The following is an 11040-nucleotide window of genomic DNA, read 5'->3' as shown; positions in this document are numbered from 1 at the left end:
AACGCGCTACTTTTTCAGTATACCGAAAGCGGTACCGTCGGTACTTTTGAAAAAAAGTACGGTAACTCTGTACCGAATTACTTTTTTCAAGAAATTTTGGTCGGTCCCGGTACTCGGTACTTTTCACGGGATAATTTCAAAATGTTAACAAGTATGTTTTCAAAAATGCTTGTTAATTAATCCTTAATACTAATTTTAGCACGTAATGATCTTTTTTAATCTAAAAATGTCAAGTAAAATTGCCACCGATTAATTTCACATATGTTTTGACCTGGAGTAACATTTATCGGCAACATAATGGCGGCAAACATCTGCAGCAGCATCTTTTACACAACAAGGACTGGTACCGAGTACCGACAGAGTTACGAACTACTTTTTTTAAATAGTACCGAGTACCGGAATCATTGATACATTTTTTGCAAAGTACCGGTACCGTTACCGACGGTAATTTCAAAGTACCGACTGGCTTTTTACTTTTTCAAAGTACCGGTACCGTTACCGACGTTACCGAACGACTGGCCACTTCTGCATAGAGATTTATGTCTTCAGTTCAATGTCATTTTAGTGAGATTCTTGACTTTGTCTACAGTAAGACAATGAAACAAAAAAGTAAAGACAGTAGTAAAAGGCATTGCCTTAATGCTACCAAGAGATCAATAAAATTTTTAACTTATAAAGTTTTCGCATGTTGGAAGTTTAACCTATAGTTTACGCACAAGTTATACTTAACGATTAATATTTGGAAAATAACAGTAACCTTCCTGAACAAATTTGAACAACTGAACAAACAAACAGCATCAATAACAATCCATTGCTATCAATCTTCGCTTACTGCAAGTACCAGTACTAAGAAAGGTTATTTTTAGCCCGTTTCGATACATTTGAGTGGGAGAATTAATTTCCTAAATGTTTGTGGCATACTTTAATGTCACACCGAGTGCCATTATGATTGGTTCTATTACTCATGAGAGTTACAAAGTTTACTGGTAATGGTTGCCATGAAGAGCTTGAACCGGACATTCTTTGTGAGTTGTGCAAGTTAGACTGAATGAAACATTCCAGGAAGTCGCCTCAACTACATACACAGCTGCATCCCTTGCTTTGATTTATATGCAAGATCGTTTTACTTTAGGCTGCGCTCAAACACGGGAACGACAACCATGTTTTGTTCTTGGTGGTCGCTCCTTGAGTGTTCACATTGAGCGGCTTTGGCGAGCAGAGATAAAGTTTTTCGTATGTGTGAATGACAAAAAGTAAGGTCTCATTCTAGGTTTGACAACCGGTAAAGTCACAGGAATGAAACCGGAACTTGGTTTTGGAAATAGTCTCTAGCAGTTTGGTTTGTATCGTGTTTACAGACAAATATATTCGCTTAAAACTGCAGTATTCTAAAAGGAAACGAGTTTTTTTTAACGAAAACGTTTCATCGCCATCGGCTGAGATTTCATTTTAATTTTTTGCACAAATCCCTTACAACTAGTTTTGAGCAAACTCTCTCCACACGACATTTGCGTGACGCTTGACTGTTTTCCAGCCATGTTGTCTACCTTATAAGGAATAGATTAAAGATGCAACAAATGCCTAGGCGGATTCCACTGCTTTGATATTTAAAGTATGTACGTGGATATATTTATATTTATAATTGGTTTCGTCTACCACTTGACACTAACACTGTAAGAAAGCTTACGGACAGAACCCTAATTACGGCGGATTACTTTGTCATCAAAAATCTCTTTCGCATTTCGTTTATCGAGTTTACTTATGCACCTCTTAATCTCATGAAAGATACTGAAAACAATATTTTTAAATATTTTCATGTTTGTGTTTGCAAAGTGGAGTAGAAAATACGGAAAAATGAGAAAGTCAACGAGAATCAAATCAATCAAAAATGAGAATCACAATTATGCTTCTCACAATCACAGTTAATAAACGTAAAAAAATTATCGAACGCTCTTGACCAACAAGCAAAAATAAATCTCACAATGTTGATAACCAAAAAATGTTGAAATAAAAGTCAAATAAAAAGATTTCTTTATGATCTAGAAAGAAAACTTTTTTTTTTTCTTTCCGTATTGTTAGCTTCAGTCATCAAACTGAAGTCAAATTCTGAAGTGGATATTTTTCCGGATTTCGATTTCTTATGCTCTTGCTTGCTGGTCAAAGATTTTGTGGTAATTTTAGCAGGAAGCTTGAGTTTATCGGAAGACTTTCTGACTTTCTGACTTCGTTTTTATTTTTCCATTCTTTGACTAAGAAACGGCGGAACGAGTCGCGCTCCATCAATTGATACACGCGCTCCTGAGCGAGATCAAATGTGGTATTGTCGGGATGTTGAAGGTTATGCGTTGTGCTCCTTCTCGTGGAGGAGTCAATGTTAATCTAAAAGAGAAAACAAGTTTTAGAAAACGTGTTATCAAACATCAACACTTTTTCTAGACTATTCTTCTTCTTTCGTATGAAGTCGGCTCAACTGTATTCAGCTACCAATTGCAGCCATTTCTTCCCTTCTTCGTCAGGGGTGTTCAGGTCTTCTTGGCCTATGGGTGGGTGTAAGACACGACAGTTGAAGAGGATGTGTTCTGCTGTTTGTGATTCCGCACCGCAAATGCATGATGGTGATGTTTTGAGGCCCCAGCGGTGCATGCATTCGCCAAAACGGCGAACTCCAGTTCTGAGCCGGTTCAGGGTTGTCCAGACTTTTCGAGGAAGGTCTGCAGGGGTGGTGGTGGAGGGCTCCACATTGAACTGGGGGGCGGGACAATACTTTCCAGTCGTTGCACCATGCAGTGTTGATGTTAAAGCCGGTGTTCACAAGTTCCATAGCGTGTCTGCTAAAAGGGCGTCGAGAAACCAGACGTTGACGGCCACTGTGAGGTTGGCTTGTTAGGGTTCCGCACAAGGGATGATTGGTATTGTCCACGACTTGGCATGCAATATTGTGGGTTGCTTGTACTCTCCGGTAATTGGACGGAGCGATGCCTGCCAGTACTGGCAGAAACACAACAGGAGTGGGGCGGAGGCAGCCGGTAATGATCCTGAGGGTCTCATTTAGGATGGTGTCCAGTTTCTTCTAGACTATAAATAGCAGGGACGGTTCAAAGTTTGCATGTCGTGCACATGCGGACAAACCTAAGACTATCTTTATCACGGATATTATGTCCTACGACAAATAAACACAACACGATCGCTGCACACGCCTAATCCCATCATTGTATGATATTAATTTCAGCCACAGCCCATAGGCGTGTACAAAAGGGTCGCACCAATTTTGCCTTTAAGTTATCAATTCCACTTCAAATGTTCCAATAAAGCAAAAGTACAAAAGCAAAAAAACACCGCAACAACTTTGCGTTGAAACTAGCAGCAGCACTTCAACTGTTGTGATATTGAAATCTAATTAACGTTACGAATGAAAAAACCACACGTAATTTAAACAAGATTTCATTTCGTTTGGCGAAGTAATGATTAGTTCTTATTGAACCGTCCCGGTTTTATCTGATAGCGATGTAAGTGTGACTGAGTATGTAGATGTAGCAGGAACCAATGTTTTGTAATAAAAAAGATATTTACCTCTTTGAGGGCATTGACGGCAATGTAGGTTTTGTTGATGACTGGTGCAAGTTTAGCTTGCTTGCTGGACTTTTGTTTTTTGTACGTTTCAACCTCGATCCAAAAATCTAAGTTTTCTTCACTGAATTCTTTCTGCAGGAAAGCGCGGAAAGCCATCGCTTGAGCTAGAAATAGAAAATAAACTCTGTGAAAAAAGTTGCTTTGAAATTACGTTTACCTTGCGGCTTTGCGTGCGAGCAAACCAAAGGTGGTAACGGTTAACAATGTATCGCATTCTAATGCGAGACGAAGCGATAACTCCAACCATATTTATCACGATGCTGGTCTCGTAAAATACAAAGCTACATTTTATTGCATATACGCAAATGCTAATTCAATTGTTACGATGGAATAGAAATACTTACATTTCTTTTTAAGAAATTCCCGAAGTGTTTGGACCGAAGTGGTCGTTTTGGTACTTTTCAAAGCGTTCAACCTGTGATTACAAAATAAAATATTTTAATATAAGTTTTTTGAAATGTAACAAAAGTAATAATAAAATAACAAATATAACAATTACATTTATCAAGTTAGTTAAATTACGGGTTATCAACTAACAAATAACTTAATTAAAACGTATTTAAACTTACGGGTGAAAGTCACTTCAACGCTTCTTTTGAACGATGCTGGTATCGTTCTTATAGCTGCCAGAGAGATCAAATGAGTTGTCAGAATCTTGGCGGCGATGCCGTTTCGATGGAGGACGAAATAAATCCGAGCTGCCGATTGCTACAGGCATTGTGATATTTCTAGTGTGCTTAGATGTTTTCACTGAACAGGTACGTCTGAAATAAAAAGACAACATTTGTTATTATCGAACGCTTCAACTTGTAGTCATTGCATTAATGCATAAAAAATATCCCTTTCCAATGAGTTTTCTTAAACTCTTAGTCTGCCAACTGCTTTATGCTTAACTGTCGTCTGAATAAGACAACCTGAAGGTCTGTCAGCTTGTTCGCTCCTTATAAGCCAAGCGAGCCTTTATCTTGACTGAAATCCAGTGCAACGTTTTCTTCTGCCAAAGCGTGGCTTAAACCGAGAAAAGTCTCTCCACTGGTGGCTCTCGTTTTTCATCCCCATCTACTGATCGTGGTTTAAAGCGTGGTTTATTATAAAGAGAAAAATCTCCCCACTGGTGACTCTCTCTTATTTACTAACTTTTTCATCCCTATCTACTGATCTAACGATAAGTTTGCTTGCACGCGAAACCAAGTAATTAATTGAAAGTAACTAAACAACAGTAAACTAACAACTCGCTAAGCTGTAACGTCACACCACACATCAAGAAGTACTTATACCGGAGACCGGCTGATTCTCAATAAAACAACATAACTACGTAATGTTATCGTAACGTCAACGCTAATGATAAGTTGATGACCAAGTTACGATCGAATATTTTCTTAGTTTCGTTTTAATACAGCTGTAAGTTTCTCTACAACGGGTTTCCTTTGCAGATGACTTACAAACAAGTAAGATGCAATTTTATACGGACGTCCCCCGAATTGCGTTACCGTAGTTCGTGAAGTAAGTTCAATGTGGTTTGGTGGATATCCTGGGAGCTGTAGGTTATTGGCTGTTATCCTTAAAAAGGAATGCTACCACGATAAGCTGCTCTTAAACGTCTACAACCGCAACTGTAAACTAGGATATAATGTACAAAATTAAAAAACATATTTAGTCTCAATGGTGCTTTAAAAATTATTTGATTTCATCCATGACCCTGTCGTGCACAGAAGGTTACGTTTCCTTGGCATAAAAAAACTTATTTTAACAGATGTCAGATGGCCGAAGGCAAGAACGTAGTTTGTTTATGTTTCCGCTGTAATACCTGGTACCAACCTCCATGTTGTTTAGCCCTTTCGCTTGTCCTGCATCAGACAACGGAAATTGGCTACTCAAAACAGAATTCAAGCCACAGAACACAAAGCACCTAAGTTAAAACATGCGCTTGATTAATTTTTTTCTAGGATTGGGTGGTGTTACGCTTAATCTATTACACTTTTCTGGACTGGTGTTTAAAACGGTTTGTGATTCATAAACCTCTACCGGCTTACCGGATTATTTCAACAAACCATAGTTTCTATATATACACAAAAATTTACAACAAACGGTGAACCTGCATCCGGCATTTGCTTGTTCCTCCTTTCTTGCCAAGTTCTCTTTTGTTGGAGTAACGTCCGAATCGGATTGGTAATCCACGGACAATTGGGGAGGTTGGGATCTTGCGGCATCTTTACCCCCACTCTTCCGGCTTGTCTTTTCATTTGATGAAAAGGCTCCATACGGCGTCCTCAAGATGTTGGATGGTGTCACTCTGCTTACAATTCTTAATGCCACGTTTCGTACCGGAGTAACCACACTTTTCTTGACTCGTTTCTCCGCTTTCGCTAGGCCTCGGAAGCTGAATCCGGACAATCTCCTCTTCGACGTTATTGGAGGAGTGACTGAAGTATCAAGAACAGATTCTATGCTTGTGTCACTGTCTATGCAAGACGTGAAGGAAAAATCGAATTCTTCGTCCACATCGCTTGCTTCGCTGACCATCATACCCAGTGTTATTGATGTTGATCTCGTGCGGGCTTTTTTACTGTTCCCACTTTGTTGGAAATTGTCTTCATTGGGTACCTGGAAATTTAAGCTATAACATTAATCATCAGGACATAAGCATAATTATCAAAACTTACATGCACCCCTATAAGCTTAGATTTTACAAATAGTTTGACTACAAACCAAAATAATACAAACTAACATGTTTGATAAAATTCATACCTTGGTGACGTCTTTTTTGTTTCTTGCAAAAAAAGGCTCGAATGACAGTCCGCGTTTTCTCTTGCACTGGTCGTCAGTTTTCTGGCGTTTTTACCACAATGAATCCATCTGTTTGCACTGTGGTTGAATATAGGAAAGCCTTTCGAATGAACTTTAAAAATTTGACCGGTTACCTCAGCATGGAATGCCAAGTAAATACCTTGCTTTGAATGCGAAGCTTATTTATAGGAAAATAAAACCTTTTGATTTGTTTCTTATCATCAGTTCGGGTTAAGTGGCTATTTAATTCATGATACCACACGTTTATTTGTGCAACACTACACGGTAAACAATGAGGATAATATCATTTGAAATGCTACAATCAATCAGTGACATGAAGCAGATGCATTTTTTATCGTTTGAAGTCAAACGTTTTAACTTGATCCTCATTTGTGGAAAATAACTTTTCTCGTTTGATTTATTCCATCAAAGAGTTTGTGTTTCTTTAATAATAATAAGTCAAAGGCAAGCCTATGTATAATGCTCTATGTTATGCATGACTGCTATATACATGTAAGCATTTGCGACAACAGAAAACTGTTGTAGATTCCCAACTGCCATTAGCTGCCTGTGGATTGATATTTATGATTTACTTTAAGCGGAAATACTTGAAGGTCAACTTTTGATCCTTCATTTTTCTTAGAATAAAGTGAAAAACTTAGCGAACTCTGAACTGAAGGTTTGACCGCCATACTTTCCGTATTTGGTTGTATACGACGCCACGACAATGATCTACTCTAGATCATGTCTGCAGTTTATTTCAGACACAAACGTCATGAACAAGCTTTCACGGTTTATTTAGAAAGGGATAGACCACAGTGTTTTTAAATGCCGACAGCAGGCTGGCTGTATAAGCCTGCATTTCAAGTGATGATTTTAAGTTCGTTTATAGCAGTGAGACCACTCGGCGCCAATACACGACATGCTGGTTGTGAACTATTATTGTTATGAAAAAGCAATATGTCACGTTTTTACCGGAAAGTCTCAGTTTTAACGCCTTGTCCCTTCGTCCTGTTCGGTCAGCCTGTATATCCCAGTTTGGCAATCAACATGTGCTGCTATGATCAAGATGCCTACTTGATTGACCTGGTCGTACGGCATGTACTGTCGATTAGGTTGCAAACCTGACGAACCTGACCTGACCTGACCGAGGTTGAAAACCTGCATCTTTTTAGTTTTAAAATTTGAAATGAAAATTTCACCAACCAATGAAATCAATTTACAATTGTTTTCAACTTTCAGTTGAGTGTTAAAAGAAGTCGATGACCGATGGATGGCATGCGTAAAACTTTTAAATTTGTTTGATCTGCTGTAAAAATAAATTACCGCAAAACATTTTGAGTTTGATGTTGAGATTTAAATATCAAAAAATATGCAAGTATACAATAGTAACGATGATTTTCACACAAAGTAATCTTAATCAAAAATACGTTGAAGAAAATTACTAATTACATCCCCGAGTATTCGTGTTCAATTTTTTACAGTTAATAAAAATTGGTTCTGATTTACTTTAGACATTGAAGTTTGACAAAGACAAGCAATGCATCGGCTAGAGTAGACGTTTCCTTTAGTAAATTAGGTCAAATTAAGCTGTAAGGCATTCTAATATTTTGTAAAATGGCTTTTTTGGAACTTTCGATACATGCGTAAACACAATTTTGTTTATGTATCGGGTTTATTTAGTTAAAAGAAACCATAATAAACCAACAAAAACTTGCCAATAGGGACAGAATTCATAATAGATGATGATGGAGTTTGTAACAACAAAAAGACATACACGTTGCCACAAGGCAATTTGTTGCAATATTTTTGTAATGCTTAAATACTGAACTTAGATTAGATCTAAAAAATACACTTTGCAATTTTACATTTTTTATTGATCTAGTTCAGAGCTAAATGGAACATGTGAAACCTGTAAGAACGCACCGCTCTAATAAAGTGATTGTATTTTCAGAATTTAAAAGTTTGATTATTAGTGTTGTTCTTATACATAATTATCATGAAGACCAAACGAATTTTGAAAGACATGTTTCGTTCTATATTTGCAAATATTGTGAACATTTCAGGAAACAGAAGATGTTTAAAAATGTAATTAAACAAACCTTTTCTTCCTTGTGAGGTCTTATGTGCTTTCATTTATTTTTCCTTTATGTTATATATACAATCTGGGTGGTTAAATGACATTGCTGTTTTAAAATGAGGAAGCAGAATTTAAGTTTTATGTAAACTACAAGCTTATCTTTTTTCCCAAATATAGTATCCAAATGTTTTTTACGAAATTTGTGGGAATAAATAACACTGGTCTACAAAAACAAAAAAATTTTCGTTGCATAAACTTTGATGATTGATTTAAGCTAAGTTTTGGTTGCTGAATCCAATTTTGAGCTCAGAATTTCTCTACCACGTCAGGTTTTTTTCGCTGAGCATTTTCCCCAATTTCATAAATTGATCAAATTTTGACTTTCGTTAGTGATGGTACGGTGAGCGTATAACAGCAACAGATCAAATATTGTTATTGAAATCATCTATGGTGAAACCTCGGCTGGAAGTTTTGTTGTAGCACAGAATGACAGAGTTTTCAGTAAACTTTAATCTAGTGGTTTTCAATCTTTCTTCAATCACGGACCTCTTTTCGAATTTCGAAAATATATGTGAACGCATTCATTTTTTCTTTCGTATCTCATTACTTAGTTACCGTCTTTATCTGTATACATCTGCCCTGGAGACTTAAAAGGCCAATGCTTTTTGTGACAGCACCCTGCTCTTCAGTAAAACGTAAACATTGTCAACAATAAACATAACATTGTTCGTATAATGTAAAAGAAAATTGACAGCTCAAAACGAAACCTGAAGTGCGTGTTACTTCACAATGGAAATAAATATGCATGGAATTCCAGTAGGACATTCTGTAACACTCAAAGAAACGTATGAAAACATTAAGGATGTGCTGGAAACACTGAAGTACAGTGATCATGGCTGGGGATTATGTGTAGACATAAAAATAATGAACTTTCTGTTAGGACAGCAAGGTGGTTACACCAAATACTCTTGTTTTCTCTGCTACTGGGATAGCAGAGCCATAGATGAGCATTGGATAAAAGATAAGTGGCCAGGAAGGAGCAGTTTAACACCTGGAGAGAAAAATATCATTCATAACACGTTAGTAGATACCAAGAAGATCATCCTGCTGCTACTTCCCATCCAACTTGGGGCAATGAAATGGTTTGCTAAGGCTCTTGATCACAATGGAGATTGTTTTAAGTACATCTGCTAAGCCTTCCCAAGTCTCAGTGAAGAAAAGAAAGAAAAAGGCTGGAGTTTTTAGTGGCCCACAAATAAGGAAACTGCTCAGAGATCCAAACTTTGCAGCATCAATGAACACAGTTGAAGCAAGGGCTTGGAATGCTTTTTCTTTAGTTGTTAGTAACTCCTTTGGCAACAGAAAGGCAGAGAAGTATCGAGACCTCTTAAAAGAAATGTTATCCAGCATGCAAGAGATGAAATGCAATATGAGCATAAAGCTACATTTTCTGAAAAATCATTTAGATTACTTTTCTGAAAATCTTGGGGACTTCAGTGAAGAATAAGGTGAACGCTTTCACTAAGACATTAAAGTTATATAAAAGAGCGCTACCAAGGCCGATGGGACTGCCACATGATGGCAGATTACTGTTGGAACTTGAAGAGAGAAAATTACACCACTACCCATAAACGAAAATTTTCGAGCTCTTAAAGATTGTGGCATTTCTGTATTATTACATTGATTGTTCAACGGTTAGTTTCCAGTGATATTTTTTAAATGATTTCGAGGCTTTGTGTTCGTGTTTTGCATGATTAAGCGTTCCTGCAGTTTTGATTAAAACAACCTCTACATTTCAAGGCGGTTTCTGATTTGCGGTATTATTTATAATGAACATATATATTATCTCAAAAACGTGATGTGATAGAAAAAAAATAATGCCAGATTCGGATTCAGCGCCCCAAAATTAGGTAAAAAAGACCCCAACACAGTCTGCCGCAAAAACCGTGTTGACCAGTGTAATCTGTTATCACGGAACTTTTCCACTTTCGTTTCTCGCACGCAAGCGCATACCCGTTACCTGATAATTCACCTTAAGGTAATGATCAAAAAACAAACATCAAGACCACAAATGTCCGATTTGTGTACAAATAACAGGCTAGTGTTAGACGGAAGTACTAACGATGTTCGATTACATCTAGTGTTGTTCAAACGCGCAAGCAAAAAGTCCCGTTATCAAGCGTTTGATCTAAACAATTTCGCATGCTCTATCCTGCTTTGCCTCGCACGCATCATCAATTTAGCATGAATAAAGCAAACGATGACTCATTGTATTGGAGCTAAGTCAGACCAGAAAAGCTGTACAACATTTTTTGTTATTATAAACATTGTTCGTCTTTCGGTAAAAACAGCTACTTCTAGTCTTTTTCCACCAATTAATGTAAAATTATTTGTCATCTCAAGTAAGTTAATAATCTAGTGTGTTGGGTGCTTGAGTGTTTTTAACGCTGTTATATGTAATTGACTAAACGCGAGCAAAGATTTTTTTCACATTAATGTGCTGTTGTCGATGAAAACTGTTGTTGCGGTGTCAATTTTGCTTG

Source organism: Clavelina lepadiformis, chromosome 8 (assembly GCF_947623445.1).
Source record: "Clavelina lepadiformis chromosome 8, kaClaLepa1.1, whole genome shotgun sequence".
Taxonomy (NCBI): Eukaryota; Metazoa; Chordata; class Ascidiacea; order Aplousobranchia; family Clavelinidae; genus Clavelina; species Clavelina lepadiformis.
This window is presented reverse-complemented; position numbering follows the sequence as displayed.